This window comes from Anomaloglossus baeobatrachus, chromosome 1 (genome assembly GCF_048569485.1).
Source record: "Anomaloglossus baeobatrachus isolate aAnoBae1 chromosome 1, aAnoBae1.hap1, whole genome shotgun sequence".
Classification (NCBI taxonomy): Eukaryota; Metazoa; Chordata; class Amphibia; order Anura; family Aromobatidae; genus Anomaloglossus; species Anomaloglossus baeobatrachus.
The window spans coordinates 429354965-429373015 of NC_134353.1; the positions used below are offsets into that span (position 1 = coordinate 429354965).

General features: G+C 41.1%; 1 long non-coding RNA gene across 1 annotated transcript in view; it reads left to right on the forward strand.

Annotated features, from left to right (window-relative positions):
- Positions 1–2369: 2369 nt before the first annotated feature.
- LOC142316430 (uncharacterized) overlaps positions 2370–18051 on the forward strand; it is a 39022-nt gene continuing 23340 nt past the window's right edge. Inside the window, exons 1-2 of the long non-coding RNA XR_012754631.1 lie at positions 2370–2466; positions 17064–17276. This is a non-coding gene — a long non-coding RNA (uncharacterized LOC142316430). The remainder of the gene's footprint in view (positions 2467–17063; positions 17277–18051) is intronic.

Below are 18051 nucleotides of genomic sequence, written 5' to 3' on the forward strand. Positions count from 1 at the left end.
TCTCTTTTTGGCTGGTGTCACACTTATGGAATGTCTTAGGATGTCTTTGCCTTTGCGTCTTTGGCGATAAACTGTTGAGGCTTGGTCGGTCTCCATCCTCCGAAGCTTGCTCTTTTCCTCTGGGTTGGTCTGGCGATGATCTTTTTGCCTGCCGTTCCTCACTTTCCTTCTCTAGAGTCTATGTAGAGCTCCGCAGCTTTAGGGTCCTGGAAGTTTTTGCTGTGCCATCCGTGCACTATATTTTCAAGGTGGCTGGATAGATCAGTTGAAATTGCACCTGGTTCCTATATAATTTGGTGCAGCTCGCACTGAACATTCTGCGTTGCTTAGTAACCTCCACTGAGAAGTCATTAAAAAGGACAATTTTGTAATCCTGGAACATCAGGGGTTGTTTACGCTTCCGAAAGGCTCTTATTATGTCCTCTATCCTTAAAGTCTAGGTATTTTGCAATAGCTTGTCTCGGCTTCTGGGGCCCAGCTTTATCTGCGTTTTTTCTCGGCGGTCCCACTCTATGCGCTCTTTCCACTCTTCTCTTAGGTTCCAGACCCAGGGCGGAGGGAAGGTCATCCTCAAAGATTCTTTGCAGCTGCCTTTGCTGTACTGTTTCTGGGAGACCCACTAACCACAAATTTTTCTTGCGGGATCTATTTTCCAGGTCTTCTATCCAATCCAGCAGGAACACCTTGTGCTTTTTTATACCACAGTAACGTTGCAGCTCTGAAATATGAGCAAACTGGTGGCAAATGGCATCTTGGCAGCTTCACGCTTGATTTTCCTCAATCCATGGGCAGTTATTTTGTGCCTTTTTTGCCCAACATGCTTCCTGCGACCCTGTTAGCTATATGCCATGAAACGCTTGATTGTTCAGTGATCACGCTTAAAAAGTTTGGCAATTTAAAGACTGCTGCATCCCTCTGCAAGACATCTCACAATTTTAGACTTTTCAGGGCCCGTCAATTCTCTCTTCTGACCCATTTTGCCAAAGGAAAGGAATTTGCCTAATAATTAAGCAAACCTTATATAGGGTGTTGATATGTCATTACACCACACCCCTCCTCATTACAAAAATGCACATCACCTGATTTACTTAATTGGTAGTTGGCTCTCAAGCTTGGAGTAGAACATGTATAAAAATTAACTTGAATAAGAGGAAAAAATATCAGCACATCCAACGTAAAATAATTTTTCTTTATTTTCACATAATGTTAAAAAAGTCCATCCATATTCAGAAGACCCTGACGCGTTTCCGACACAAAAGAGCGTCCTTGATCATTAAGGACGCTCTTTTGCGTCGGAAACACGTCAGGATCTTCTGAATATTGATGGACTTTTTTAACATTGTGAAAATAAAGAAAAATTATTTTACGTTGGATGTGCCGATATTTTTTCCTCTTATTCAAGTTATAGTCCACCTGGCGGACTTCATATTGTTGCACTCCATGGATGTGTGGTGACCTATTCCATTGGGCGTATCAAGCTTTCCTCCACTTCGTCTGTTGTTATAAAAATTATCATGTGATCAAAATACTCATTTGCCTAATAATTCTGCACACAGTGTATATCGATGATAATATAAGAAGTAAACAATACACAGTTGGTTAGGGATAGATATAAGCAAAGATAGGCACTGCTAACTAAGACACACAAAAATAGGATAGATCACTGGGTGCTGCCAGCAAAAAGCCTAATAGAGTATATGCCAACTTCTGATGATCAAAATTCCCTTTTAGGAGCACACAATCCTCCACCCACTACATGAGGGAACTCTTGAAAGAGCCCTTACAGCCAGGTCTCTTTCCCATCAGCTCAGTACTTAGCAGGTATACCATGCCTGATGAAGAGACCTGAGTAGTCTCGAAAGCTTGCAATTATTACCATCTTTTCAGTTAGCCATTAAAAGGTATCAACCACTGAGGACTCTCAGTTCTTTTAAATAATTTTTTTACTCAGCAGGTAAATCACTAAAACCCCCCTTCTGTCTCTTCTATTCCTAGAAAACTAGGGCCCCAAGACTTATCAATTATTTCAATTATTGGACCAGTCACACAAAGTTGTAGCCATAAACTAAGCAGTTAACTTGTCCAAAGTATTAGTTCCTCGTTCCACAAGCGACTATTTCCAGACAAAGACGAGAAAAGATGAACCAACACAAACTGACATAAAATAAAGACACAAGATATAAAATGCAGATGTCTGAACTCGTCAATTACACAGTTAAAAACAGTTCTTCATATAACTTGCTTCATACCAGAATTCAGCTTATATCTACTTCCCCTTTTTTCTCTAAAACCAACGGAGCTCACAACTTCCACTTTTTCACGGAACAGATAAAGACAAACATTACATTATGCAGACATTTTAAGAGATATGACCAGATTTCACTAAAACTTTTATCTCACAGAGATCGGTCATCAGGTGTCTGGACCGGCGCAGACGACATCCCCTACTTCCAAATGAAAACACACGTGAGTTTATTAAGGCAAGATAAGAAATTTTCTTTTTTTGGTGAGTTGTGCAATCTCCCCTCCCCGTGTGTGCTCCGTTCAGAAAACGAAGGTGAAAGCACGGCTGTCCTTCGTCCAGACTTTTCGTCTTAGGTGACGTTGGGCGCCATCTGATAAAGGGGGCATAATTTAGGGTGATGCAATCCAAGTTATGCATCCGCGTCTTAAACCAGTCTGCATTCCAAATCATGAGTCATTTGTCCGCATGCATGCTATTCATCCACACAGATCAGAGATGACCATGGATCTGCGTAGAAAATATGACTGCTATAATTACAAAACATCAGATACATTTAAAGAAATCAGTTGGCTAGGAGCCAAGAATACGTAACACGTCTCCTTTTGGGTAAACGGCAAAAAGAGTTTATTCTGAGATATATTTGTATATGTGTTTCATCATTTTATATTAAGCTAAGTCAGCATGAATCACTTATGACCAGAAAGTCCCGTATCTGAGTACAGTTCAAATGCCATTTTGAGTCCTGTTTTTGGATGTCTCCATATAAATCTGAATACTGACCATAAAAGTCCATAACCATGTCCATAACAGTAACGGAGAACACACGTCTTTGAAATAAAATGATTTTCTATACTCCTGTCTCTAGCGCTGCTGTCGTTTGCTTCAGGACCTGCTCATTGTACTCGTGCATATTCACTGCATGGCTGACCCAGAAGCAGCAGCGCCAAAGACAGCAGCACAATGGACAGCAGCGATGGGGACAGGTGAGTAAAAAATTCCTGATGTGTGCTACCACGGATAACACACACAGAACACGTGTGCCAAAATCCCGGCACATGGGTGGCCATACACACCTTCAACACATCCGTGAAAAACGTGTTTTCTACAGACGTGTGAAAGAGGCCTAAATCTGTCAATGGCTCAAGGGAGTTTAGGATTCTGAACTTTATTTCCTGCAGTACTTCATGTGAGGAAAGAGTTAACCTTTTAATGGTTAGAAAAATCATAGAAATTCATTCTCCTTTGAAAAGAGCACGACTAGACTTGTTTACGTAACAGACTTTGAGAAAGATTCAAGGGCTCAGAATGTTTTGTCTTAAAGGAGAGAAAAACATCTCCCTGGGAAAGAAACAGTTTTTTGCTGTGAGAATAAAATTTATGTTATGGGAAAATGTAATTCACGCTTGTGACGAATCTAGACTAATGAATATGCATGTTACATAGTTATGCCCTAATTAGTTTTGTATAACCTTGTATGTCAAAACAAAATCAATACAGTTCTTTTTGGAGCGCACATCTCCAGCTTTATGTGTATAACAGCGTCTGCCTGTATCTCATTCAAGGCTGAGGGAAGCAGGGGGGGTTACCAGGACTCCCTCTGCATTAGGTCATCACTGGCAAAAGTTGTGACCTTTTGGTCAACCTAACATTCATATGTTGTCTATCAGGTCACATTTACGTGCAATTTGACCTATGTTGGTCTCACATCTAGAGAACTACATAGTTGCACGTATGAACACGTGTGAGACATTGTGACAGCTCCCAATATAGATGACTTTTCCTCTCAACACAATCCCCAGACACCTTAAAAAGTTTCATTATTATGATCCCAATCACTTAAAGGTCAGAGGTATTGAATAGATTGTGATGTGGCATCCGGAGAGGTGATACTACGCGCTTTATTGGCCAATTAGAATGTCACTGGTTTGTGACTCTTGGGTCCCTATTTCAACATGGTTTAAATGAAAAATTGAGTTTCGTTCCTTTTCTATGATCTTTTCCTCAGTAAGGTGAAATAATCTTTCTTGGTGTCGTTACCTTGTTTTTTCTTATATATTTTTTTAACGTTGTATTTAGATGGTCTAGTGATGTCCTATGATGTTCACAATATTTACCTTTTAATCTAGTCACTAGAGATTTTCCCTATTCAAGATGCCCCCCGTTTTTTAGATAGTTTTTAAATTGCACTATTCATACTGTAGCACTTTATTATTGATACATTTATTGCGATATGGGCGCAGTTTTCTTCTAATATTATTACACTGTGTTTTATATATTTGTTTCATTTGCACTTTATTCTCTCTTATATGTGTATGTATATATGCATGTATATATCTTTTTATCCTTTTTACTTTTTGTATTTTACAAGTAATGTGTTTTAATTATAATGGCGTTTTAAATATCTACAGTCGAAACCAGAAGTTTACATAAATTATCTAAAAAGACATGAGCCATGTTTGTAGGTCGCCTTTCTTGCACCTGCCTTTTCAGCTTTCCCAATACATTTTAAATAGGATAGAGATCAGGTCTTTGTGGTGGCCACTCCAAAACATTGACTTTGTTATCCTTAAGCCACTTTCCAACCAGTTTGGCAGGACGCTTTGGGTCATTGTCCATTTATAAGACCCATTTCTGTCCAAGCTTTAAGTTCCTGGCTGATGTCTTGAGATGTTGCTTCAGTATTGCCACAATCTTCTTTTGTCATGATGCCATCTATTTTGTGAAGTGCACCAGTCCCTCCTGCAGCAAAACAACTCCCCAACATGATGCTGCCTCCTTGTGTTTCACAGTTGGGATGGTATTCTTGGGCTTCAAAGCATCTACCTTTTTCCTTCAAATGTAAGGATGGTCATTATGGTCAAACAGTTCAATTTTTAGTTCGTCAGATCACAGGTCACCTCTCCAAAAAGTAAAGCCTATGTTCCTGTGTGCATTTGCAAACATTAATCTGGATTTTTTTATGTTTTTTTTTGGAGTAATGGCTTCTTCCTGGCAGAGTGGCCTTTCAGCCCATGTTGATGCAGCACTCGTTTCACTGTGGATAAAGACACAATTTTACTAGTTTCCGCAAGCATCTTCACAAGGTCTTTTGATTATGTTCTTGGGTTGATATACACATGTCTTACCAAAGCACATTCATCTCTGATACACAAAACCCATCTCCTTCCTGATCGGTACAATGGCTGGATAATCTCAACTTGATTGTACTTGCGTATTAAATTGTTTATACAGATGAACAAGGCACCTTCAGGTATCTTGAAATTGCACCCAAGAATGAATCCACAATTCTCTTCATGAGATCATGGCTGATTTCTTTTGCTTTCATCATGATACTACATAAAGAAGCAGTGTGTTTCAGGCGTGCATTAAAATACATCCACGGGTGGGTCTCTAATTAATTCAGCTATTGGCAATAATCCTATCAAGAAGCTTCCAAAGACATGACATCATCATATGGGTTCTCTCATATTGTTTGAAGGCATAGTCCTTTTAGTAATGTAAACGTTTGACTTTGCAGAAAATAATAAAAATGCCTTAAAACATTCTCTCATTCTGTCATTTGTCAAATATAAATGATTTTGGTAATCCTAATTGACCTAAAACAAGAAAGGTTTATTCTGAGTTCATGTCTGGTAGTGAGAAAAACATGCCTAGATGTCTTTTTAGATAGTGTATGTAAACTTCTGGTTTCAACTGTATACATTCTTTGGGCCTATATGATCAATATAGGAAGACCAGCAACCCAATGGGTTGATACTATCAAGATAATGGCAGTGAAGACCCTAGAGGACCAATCTAGGCTTGTACAAGATCATCTTCCTACAGAGGGTTGCTATTGTTCGAGATTGAGCTGAAGGCCGTTAAAATAGTAAAAAAAAATATGATCAATAACTTTTTTGGATGGCACTCTGTATCTAATGAAGTATGGATATTTAAAATATGTTTGTGCATGTCGGGAGGTCTTGATATATTTTTTTCCCCATCTTAAAATGGTGCCTGCATTGCATATTTATCTATTGACCTTCCTATGATGTGCCACACATGCGTACTTGCCTCGTTCGGTCGCCATTCATCGTGTAGCACTGATGCTCTCTAGGACCCTGAGCTTATGACGTTATGGGGGATGCCCCCCACTTGGTATGACACGATCTGATTGCTGATGTTCCACGCACCTGGTTAGTTCAGTGGACTGGACATACGCCACTGATCGTGAGGCACTAGTTAACATTTGTGGACTGTGCTATTTAAAAGTTGACCTGACAATTCATGACGGCTCTCCTGAGGAAGACCATGTGAAATGTGCATTCGAGTTGTTCTGGTGCATGACTGACATTGAGGGGAATATGGGTGAGTTATGTTGGCAACTTTGCCTTTATGTGTGCACTGCCTTTTAACTCTCACTAGATGATAGATCGCATGTGGTAATTCCAACTATGTGCAATAAGCTGCTTTTGGTTATGTAACGAATACCTGTAACCCACATATATATTATGTGTCATTTACATTCACTGTTTTGCATTTCCCACCAAGACCTTCTGTCGCTATATTTTTTCTCATTACATGTGTAATTAAAAGGAAATTTTAAGAGACTTCTTTTGGTGGATATTTGACTCTTGCAATTTTAAGTACTAGTATGTTTGGAATTTTTCCACTATTGTATATTCCCGATCCCCCACCTTTATTACACGGGTGTGGCTAATCTAGCAAGTTCAGATATTTTCTTTACTGAGAGTTCAAAACATTGTTAGAGCCACTTGAAAATTAGGATCATACTTTATTTAAAATAAAACCATGTAAAAACAATGTTTAAAAGAAAATAAAATGCCTGAAAAAATAATTTTATATAAAAAATAACTTAGAAACACCAAATATACAACATGTATATCTACAATATGAGAAAAAGTGTTCTGTCGAGACTTCAACAAACTGTAAATCAGATACAAAACAATCATAATATGATTTAAGGAAAGGTGAGGCTTGTTTGTAAAGTGAAAAGGTTTCATAATTGATGGGGTTACTATTTCAATTAAATTTGTCACACCAACACAAGTACTACTTCTGTAATAGCATGCATGAAATTAACAAGTGCTTAAATGTTCAAATAGTGGTGTATTACCATACCACATCCTACATTTTCCCTTATTTAGGTTATTAACAGTGCGTTTGAAAAGTAAATCCTTTCCAGTAAGGCTATGTGCACACAGTGCGTTTTTCGCGGCGTTTTTGCGCGTTTTTCGGGTGCGTTTTTGGCCTCAAAACTGCAGGACTTTGCTTCCCCAGCAAAGTCTATGAGTTTTAATTGTTGCTGTCCCCACACATCTGTTTTTTTTCAGCTGCGTTTTTGTGGTGCCACAAAAACGCAGCATGTCAATTATTCACGCATTTTTCACTGCGCTTTTCATCCGAGTTCAATGGGATGTTGAAAGACGCAATGAGAAACGCAAATAGCTGCGTTTTGGTGCGTTTCTAAGACCAAAAACGCAGCTATAAAACGCAGGAGGTGGGTAGTAAAGTGACGTGTACAGGAAGAGGATTCCTTCTGTCAGTATATACAGAAGCGTGAATCCTCCCGGTACCGTCACCGCTGCGTCCACCTCCCGTCCTGTGCATGTATGCTGCCGTGCGGCGCCATGTACAGGCAGGAGGTAGAAGCGGCTGCAATATCAAAAGTTAACAGTAGAAAAAAAAAAAAAAGTTATACTCACCTGTGTGCAGCCTCCCGGTGCCATGCCCGCTCCCATCTCCTCTCACGGTATCGCCACCCCCGCTCCGGCTGTGTGCAGACGGCCGGGAAACCTCCGATGGATACAGGACCTGGCGATGGATCACCTGATGCAGTCACCTGACGCATCAGGTGATCGTAAGTATCGCGGTGACACGGGCGCCCGGCCGGTATCAGCGGATGCGTCAGGAGACTTCATCCCTGATTACCGGCAGCTGCTGCAGCGATCGGACAGGATCAGACTCCTGCCCCATCGCTGCAGGAGCTACCGGTAATCAGCACATAAGTGAGTATTATTTTTTTTATTTTTTTTTGCACCGATGCATCAGCTGATTGTATAATCGGCTTTTATGCAATCAGCTGATGTGTGATGTGATTCAGGCACTTGATCCTGACACATCATCTGATCGCTTTGCCTTCCAGCAAACCGATCAGATGATATTGGATCCGGATTGGACGGCGCGGGACCCTGACCCAGGATTACTGCAGAGGGGGGTTCTTTATTTCAATAAAGATGGAGTCACTAATTGTGTTGTTTTATTTCTAATAAAAATGTTTTTCTGTGTGTTGTGTTTTTTTTTATCTTTACTAGAAATTCATGGTGGCCATGTCTAATATTGGCGTGACACCATGAATTTCGGGCTTAGGGCTAGCTGATAATATACAGCTAGCCCTAACTCCATTATTACCTAGCTAGCCACCCGGCATCAGGGCAGCTAGAAGAGTTGGATACAGCGCTAGAAGATGGCGCTTCTATGAAAGAGCCATTTTCTGGGGTGGCTGCGGGACTGCAATTCACAGCGGGGGTGCCCAGAAAGCATGGGCACTCTGCACTGTGGATTCCAATCCCCAGCTGCCTAGTTGTACCCGGCTGGACTCAAAAATTGGGCGAAGCTCACGTCATTTTTTTTTTAAATTATTTCATGAAATTCATAAAATAATTATTTAAAAAAAAAGGGCTTCCCTATATTTTTGGTTCCCAGCCGGGTACAAATAGGCAGCTGGGGGTTGGGGGCAGCCCGTACCTGCCTGCTGTACCCGGCTAGCATACAAAAATATGGCGAAGCCCACGTCATTTTTTTTTGTTTGGGGGGGGGGAAAAATCCTGTATACAGTCCTGGAAGGAGGATGCTGAGCCTTGTAGTTCGACAGCTACTGTCTGCTGTCCTGCATACACTATTGGATGGAGTATGCTGAGCCTTGTAGTTCTGCAGCTGTCTGCTCTTCTGCATACACTAGTGGAGAATGAAGAACACATTGAAGAAGGAAATTACATCAGACCTTTTCTTTTTGTTCACTGATAAAAAACGCATAAGGACGCAGTGAGCAAAAACGCAGCAAAACGCAGCAAAAACCGCACCAAATCGCGGCAAAACGCGTGCGTTTTTTGCTGCGTTTTTTCGACACAGGTGCGTTTTTGTGCGTTTTTAGCGGACAAAAACGCACAAAAACGCAGCGTAAAAAAAAACGCACTGTGTGCACTTAGCCTTAGACATTAAAAAAGGTTGTGGCATGCTGCCTAGGAATGTAGCATAAAGGTGTTAGGAGAAGAGCTCTTAAAAGTTATGAAGCTCAAACAATAACGCTTTCCAACAGCAAAATAACCAAAACTGAATTGTGCAGAATAAAATAAAAATAAAAAATACCCCCCCAAAAAAGCAATTTCTTTATAATCATGTAGTCACGACCTATGTAGTTATGAAGGCTGAGAAACTTTGACCATGTAAATATTCATGAATATATTAGAGAGGCTATAAAATGAGTAAATATTATATACATATTTATTGGAGACCATGTATAAATTGTAAACTAAGTTCTCAAGTGTCAATTTACATAGTTAATATGAACATGTTTGTTTAGAGCACACTGAAGCAGTCCACATTGGAACATTCACCTGTACTGCCTTAGTTACTGTGCATCACAAAATGTATAAAACATAGGCTAACAGGTGCATGATATTTCACTTTCTGGATCAGCTTTTACAAGGTTCCTGAAATAGTTCTTAAATGGGTCTGCTGTTGGTTTGTCTTGTTGGTTGTCTTTTAGAGAACTTCATGCCTATATGAGACTCTTTAAGCTCAATGTGCAACAGATTTTTTGGGTTGATCATACAAATTGTTTTGTATATAACAGATAAAAGTAAACATGTTAAAATAATTTAAATTACTGGTATTACTCTAAAGATTAAATGTATTTTAAAACAGAAATAACAATAACTGGCGCTCTAATCAATGCCTTATTAAAGTGTGAAGTGTACTTAATAAATATTGTAGGAATGAGGCAGCTAGTAGGCACAGGGTATCGTGTGTATATCCCCACAATAAAAACCTTAAAACAATAATTTAAAATGCACTACTGCGCAAAACATTCACTATCTATTGAGTGTATAGTATAATATAATCACCTGTAGTATAATTGAAGAAAAAAATATATTGATGGTGACTGCTGGTGGCGGATAAAAAAGTGAGACACCCTATTGTACAAAGCAAAAAAAAATTAAAAATGTACTTATTATTATTTAGTTAATGGATGCAACGATACTAAAGCAGATATCTTTAAATTACATGACTAATAATTAGTATAATATTTACCATATCTAATTGGAGTGGGCTGATATGTATATTATATAACAGTCGATGTATAATTACTGTCCTGAACAGGATAAATCCCTCAATAAATGAACCACAATAAAGGCCCAGTCACACTAAACAACTTACTAGCGATCCCAACAACGATACAACCTGATAGGGATCGCTGGTAAGTTGCTAGGAGGTCGCTGGTGAGATGTCACACTAAGCGACGCTCCAGCGATCACACCAGCAACCTGACCTGGCAGGGATCGCTGGAGCGTCGCTACACGTGGAAGCATGCTGCGCTTGGTAACTAAGGTAAATATCGGGTAACCAACCCAATATTTACCTTGGTTACCAGCGCACACCGCTTAGCGCTGGCTCCCTGCACATCTAGCCGCAGTACACATTGGGTTAATTACCCGATATGTACTCTGCTACGTGTGCAGGCAGCAGGGAGCCGGCTTCTGCGGACGCTGGTAACCAATGTAAATATCGGGTAACCAAGAAGCCCTTCCCTTGGTTACCCGATATTTACCTTCGTTACCGGCGTCTGCCGCTCTCACACTGCCAGTGCCAGCTCCCTGTTCCCTGCATTCCTAGCCACAGTACACATCGGGTTAATTACCTAATGTGTACTCCAGCTACGTGTGCAGAAAGCAGGGAGCCGGCACCGACAGCTGAGAGCGGCGGACGCTGGTAACGAAGGTAAATATCGGGTAACCAAGGAAAGGGCTTCTTGGTTACCCGATATTTACATTGGTTACCAGCGTCCGCAGAAGCAGGCTCCCTCCTCACTGCACATTTAGTTGTTGCTCTGTGGCTGTCACACACAGCTTTGTGTGCTTCACAGCGGGAGAGCAACAACTAAAAAATAGTCCAGGACATTCAGTAACAACCAGCGACCTCACAGCAGGGGCAAGGTTGTTGCTGGATGTCACACACCGCAACATCGCTAGTAAGTTGTGCCTCAGCAGCGATGTTGCTAGCGATGTTGCTTAGTGTGACGGTACCTTAAGGTGGCTTTACACACTGCAACATCACAAACGACATCGCTGTAACGTCATCGGTTTTGTGACGTTATAGCGACCTCCCCAGCGACATTGCAGTGTGTGAAACACATCAGCGACCTGGCCCCTGCTGTTAAGTTGCTGATCGCTACAAATCGTTCAGGACCATTCTTTGGTCCTTTGTTTCCCGCTGTGCAGCATGATGGCTAGAAAGTCTCAGTGTGTAAAGGGGACTTTACAGCGACTTTGTTAGCGACTTCCCTTTCAAAAAGCTGCTTTACAACGTCCCCAATGACTAGCTAGGTCGTTCTGCAGGTCCGGATCGTTGTTGCGTCGTTGGCCAGGTCTGCCTGTTTGACAGCTCACCAGAGACTTTGTTGCGATCCCGGCCAGGTTGGGATCGCTGGTGGGATGCCTAGAAAGTCTCAGTGTATAAAGGGGCCTTTAAGTTCTTAAGTTGCATGTCTTCCAAGATAAGTAGGAGTCAGATGACAATAGAGGTATGATCTATAATGGGATTAGTAACAGGTAATTGTAGATATAAGGGTGATTTATCAACTTAAGTAACTAAAACAAACAACCAAAGGCTCCCTAGGTTAAAAACTCCCTCTTTGATGTTTCTTTCAGTGTGTGGATTAATCTCCCTGGTAAACAACAATGTAGGGCCCATTTTGTCTCCCATCAGCCACCTTCGCTTCCTAAAGGTACCGTCACAGTAAGCAACATCGCTAGCAACATCGCTGCTGATGAACAACTTTTGTGACGCAACAGCGATGTTGCTAGCGATGTTGCTGTGTGTGACATCCAGCAACAACTTGGCCCCTGCTGTGAGGTCGCTGGTTGTTGCTGAATGTCCTGGACCATTTTTTAGTTGTTGCTCTCTCGCTGTGAAGCACACATCGCTGTGTGTGACAGCGAGAGAGCAACAACTGAATGTGCAGTGACCAGGGAGCCAGCTTCTGCGGACGCTGGTAACCAATGTAAATATCGGGTAACCAAGAAGCCCTCTCCTTGGTTACCCGATATTTACCTTCCTTACCAGCGTCCGCCGCTCTCACGCTGTCAGTGCCGGCTCCCTGCACACATTGCCAGACTACACATCGTTTAATAAACCCGATGTGTACTCTGGCTAGGAGTGCAGGGAGCCAGCGCTAAGCGGTGTGCGCTGGTAACAAAGGTAAATATCGGGTTGGTTACCCGATATTTAGCTTAGTTACCAAGCGCAGCATCGCTTCCATGCGTCGCTGCTGGCTGGGGGCTGGTCACTGGTTGCTGGTGAGATCTGCCTGTGTGACAGCTCACCAGCCACCCGTGTAGCGACGCTCCAGCGATCCCTGCCAGGTCAGGTTGCTGGTGGGATCGCTAGAGCGTCGCTTAGTGTGACGGTACCTTTAGCAAGCTAATGACATCACCAGCAATCATAAGACACAGCTGCTCCGCTCCCGCCTGTCGGACGAAGGTGGTGGAGGATAATCAGCGTGTCTGCCATTCAGGTCTGCTAACACATTATCTATTAGTAACCTGCCAGTGCTACTGCCCCTTCTCTCTAGTGATCAGAAGTAAAATTCAGTATCAGCTCTGCAGCACACAGGAGATCAATGGGAGACAAAATGTGCCCTACATTGTTTACCAGGAAGATTAATCCACAAACTGAGAGAAACGTCAAAGGCTATGTGCACATGCTGCGTTTTTTTGACGCTGCTTTTTTGGCCGCTAAAAATGCACAAAAACGCACCCGCGGCAAAAACCGCATGTGTTTTTGCCGCGATTTGGTGCGTTTTTGGCTGCGTTTTTGATCTCTGCATTTTTCCAATGCATTGCATGGGGGGAAAACGCAGAAAAACGCAGGAAAGAATTGACATGTACATTTTTTTTTTTTAAGCTCAAAAACGCAGCTTAAAAAAGAAGTTGTGTGCGGACAGCGAAAATGAAAACTCAGACTTTGCTGGGGAAGCAAAGTCATGCAGTTTTGAGGCCAAAAACGCACGCGAAAAACGCACTTTGTGAACTTACCCAAAGAGTGAGTTTTTAACCTAGGGAGCCTTTGGTTGTTTGTTTTAGTTACTTAAGTTGATAATTCACCCTTATATCTACAATTACCTGTTACTAATCTCAATATAGATCATACCTCTATTGTCATCTGACTCCTACTTATCTTGGAACACATCCAACTTGAGAACTTCTTGTGGTTCGTTTATTGAGGGATTTATCCTGTGCAGGACAGTAAGGCTAGGTTCACACACTGCGTTTTTTTGACGCGTTTTTTGCGGCAAAAACTGCACAAAAACTCACCCACGTCAAAAAAACGCGGCAAAAACGCACGCGTTTTGCCGCGATTTGGTGCGTTTTTTTGCTGCATTTTTGCTCACTGCGTTTTTATGTGTTTATCAGTGAACAAAAAAAAAGGTCTGATGTCATTTCCTTCTTCAATGTGTTCTTCATTCTCCACTAGTGTATGCAGAAGAGCAGACAGCTGCAGAACTACAAGGCTCAGCATACTCCATCCAATAGTGTATGCAGGAGAGCAGACAGCAGCTGTCGAACTACAAGTCTCAGCATCCTCCTTCCAGGACTGTATGCAGGATTTCTTTGCCCCCCGAAACAAAAAAATGACGTGGGCTTCGCCATATTTTTGTATGCTAGCCGGGTACAGCAGGCAGGTACGGGCTGCCCCCAACCCCCAGCTGCCTATTTGTACCCGGCTGGGAACCAAAAATATAGAGAAGCCCTTTTTTTTTTTTAATTATTTCATGAATTTCATGAAATAATTTATAAAAAAAAAAAAAAAGACGTGAGCTTCGCCTAATTTTTGTGTCCAGCCCGGTACAACTAGGCAGCTGGGTATTGGAATCCACAGTGCAGGGTGCCCAAGCATTCTGGGCACCCCCACTGCGAATTGCAGTCCGCAGCCACCCCAGAAAATGGCGCTTTCATAGAAGCGCCATCTTCTGGCGCTGTATCCAACTCTTCCAGCTGCCCTGATGCCGGGTGGCTCGCTGGGTAATAATGGGGTTAGGGCTAGCTGTATATTATCAGCTGGCCCTAAGCCTGAAATTTATGGTGTCACGCGAATATTAGGCATGGCCACCATGAATTTCTAGTAAAGATAAAAAAACCACAACACACAGAAAAATATTTTTATTAGAAATAAAACACAACACAATTAGTGACTCCATCTTTATTGAAATAAAGAACCCCCCTCCGCAGTAATCCTGGGTCAGGGTCCCGCACCGTCCAATCCGGATCCAATATTATCTGATCGGTTTGCTGGAAGGCATACCGATCAGATGATGTATCAGGTTCAAGTGCCTGAATCACATCACACATCGGCTGATTGTATAAAAGCCGTTTATACAATCAGCAGATGCATCGGTGCAAAAAAAATAAAAATAAAATATATATATATATATATATACTTACTTATGTGCTGATTACCGGCAGCTCCTGCAGTGATTGGAGGAGTCTGATCCCGTCCGATCGCTGCAGCAGCTGCCAATAATCAGGGATGAAGTCTCCTGACGCATCCGCTGACAGGTTAAACCGGCCGGGCACCCGCGTCACCCCGAGACTTACGATCAGCTGATGCATCAGGTGATCCATTGCCAGGTCCTGCATCCTGCAGGCATACGTACCCGGGGAGACTGCACACAGCGCAGCAGCGGTACCGGGACAGGAGATGGGAGTGGGCATGGCACCGGGACCCTGCAGATAGGTGAATATGACTTTTTTTTTTTTCTACTGTTCACTTTTGTTTTCTCAGCCGCTTCCACCTCCTGCCCGTACATGGCGCCGCACGGCAGCATACATGCACAGGACCGGAGGTGGAAGCGGCGGTGACGGTACCGGGAGGATTCACGCTTCTGTGTTTACTGACAGAAGGAATCCTCTTCCTGTACATGTCACTTTACTACCCACCTCCTGCGTTTATAGCTGCGTTTTTGATCTTCGAAACGCACCAAAACGCAGCTATAATAACAATTTGCGTTTCTCATTGCGTCTTTCAACATCCCATTGCGCTTTTCATCCATTGAGTGCAGTGAAAAACGTGGGAATAATTGACATGCTGCGTTTTTGTGGCACCACAAAAACGCAGCTGAAAAAAAACGCTGTGTGCAGACAGCAAAAATGAAAACTCATAGACTTTGCTGGGGAAGCAAAGTCATGCAGTTTTCTGGGCAAAAACGCACCCGAAAACTGCGAAAAAAACGCACTGTGTGAACTTACCCTATATCTGAAAGGCTTCCTTATGGATGAAGAGTTCCCAATCTCCTCTGTGAGCATGTGCTGATCGATATATTCAATCCCATAAGGTACAGATGTGGAGACATTCCTGTCATATTGATAAATTCAGTGTTTGGCCACATAAAAGGTGTTACAATTAGAAGCTGACTGATTGCGTATAGAGGAGATCTAATACTGTTTTTTACTTTTCTTAACCTTTTCATCCCCAAGCATTTTTTCACCTTCCTGACCAGACCAAATTTACTATTCTGACCAGTGTCACTTTATAATGTAATAACTGTGGAACGTTTCAATATTTCCCAGTGATTCGGAGATTCTTTTTTATGACATAATGTACTTCATGTTAGTGGTAAACTTTGGTTGATATGATTTGCATTCAGGAAAATATCACAAATCGACCAAAAATTTGAATATTCCGCAATTTTCTAACTTTTACTTTTTACGCCCTTAAAAGAGATACCCTGTTTCCCCCAAAATAAGACATTCCCTGAAAATAAGACCTAGTAGAGTTTTTGCTGAATTGCTAAATATAAGGCCTCCCATGAAAGTAAGACCTAGCAAAGTTTTTGTTTGGAAGCATGCCCGCCGAACAGCACACCAGGGCATGTTGTACATGGAAATAATGGTAGTAGCAAGAAATTCTTGATAGAATTCACAGTTTGTTTATTTATGCTGGTTTGTGACGACAACTTCTGTACAGTATATAATAAATGTTCATTTTTTCTGTTGAACAATAAATGTGACATTTTCTTCATGGAAAAATAAGACTTCCCCTAAAAATAAGACCTAGCGCATTTCTGGGAGCAAAAATTAATATAAGACACTGTCTTATTTTCGGGGAAACAGGGTAGCTATCTCCAACAAAATTTAGAAATAACCATATGTCTACTTTACACAAGCAACATTTTTTTTTTAAATAATTTTTTGATAGGAAGTTAGAAGGGTTAACATTTAGCAGCAATTCTCATTTTCCAACAAAAACAAATATTTACAAATCCAATTTTTTTTTACAGATCACATCACATTTTAAGTGACTTTGAGAGGCCTGTATGAAAGAAAATACCCAAAAATGACACCCCTCAAAGTGCTCAAAACCACATTCAAGAAGTTTATTAACCTTTTAGGTGCTTAACAGGAACAAAAGCAACGCAGAAGGAAAAAAAGAAAATGTTAATATTTTTGTGAGAAAAAGTGCTTTAGCCACAAATTTTACATTTTCACAATGGTAACAGGAGAAAATGGACCATACAATTTATTGTGCAATTTCTTCTTAGTACAGAGATACCTCATATGTGATGGAAAACTACTATTTGAGCGCACGGCAGGGATCGGAAGGGATGGAGCACTATTTGAATCTTGGAGTGCCGTTTTGCTTAGATTGTGGACGCCATGTCACATTTGAAGATCCCTCACATGCAAAAACAACAGAAACCCCCCACAAGTGATCTCATTTTGGAAAGTACAGATCTCAAGGAATTCATTTATGGGTGAGTACTAAGCAATTTTAGGCCTCAGGTGAATCACAAAATTGTATAACATTGCCATTTTTTACAATAAAATGTTGCTCTGGCCCCACAGTTTTAATTTTCAAAAAGGGTAATAGGAGAAAAAAAAACTGTACAATTTGTTACACAATTTCTCTGAGTTAGCCAATAACCCATATGTGGTCAAAAACTACATTTGAGGCACATTGCAAAACTCTGAAGGGAAGAAACGCCATATTAGGAGCACATAATATTTTTTTTTCTTATATTCTACTTCGCTTTATGTGAGACAGAATCAAGAAGAAATCATAATTCAGAATGTTTTTTTTCACTGTATCGTAAAATGATAACAGCGGTCTATTTTTTGGATCAGTATGAATACAGTGATACCACATTTATTATGTACTACTTTTAGGAAATAAACAGTTTTAAAGAAAAAAATGTTTTTGCTGTATTATGAGAGCTATAGGTTTTTTTTCAGTTTTTCGCTTGTTTTTTTAAAACAACATTTTCAGTGATCCCATTTCAATTTACATAAGACGTTTTGATTTGTTTTATTCCACTTTTTTGTCAGTTGTATCATGAAAAGACAGTTTTTTGCTATTATATTATATACATACATACAGTGCCTACAAGTAGTATTCAACCCCCTGCAGATTTAGCAGGTTTACACATTCAGAATTAACTTGGCATTGTGACATTTGGACTGTAGATCAGCCTGGAAGTGTGAAATGCACTGCAGCAAAAAAGAATGTTATTTGTTTGTTTTTGTTTTAAA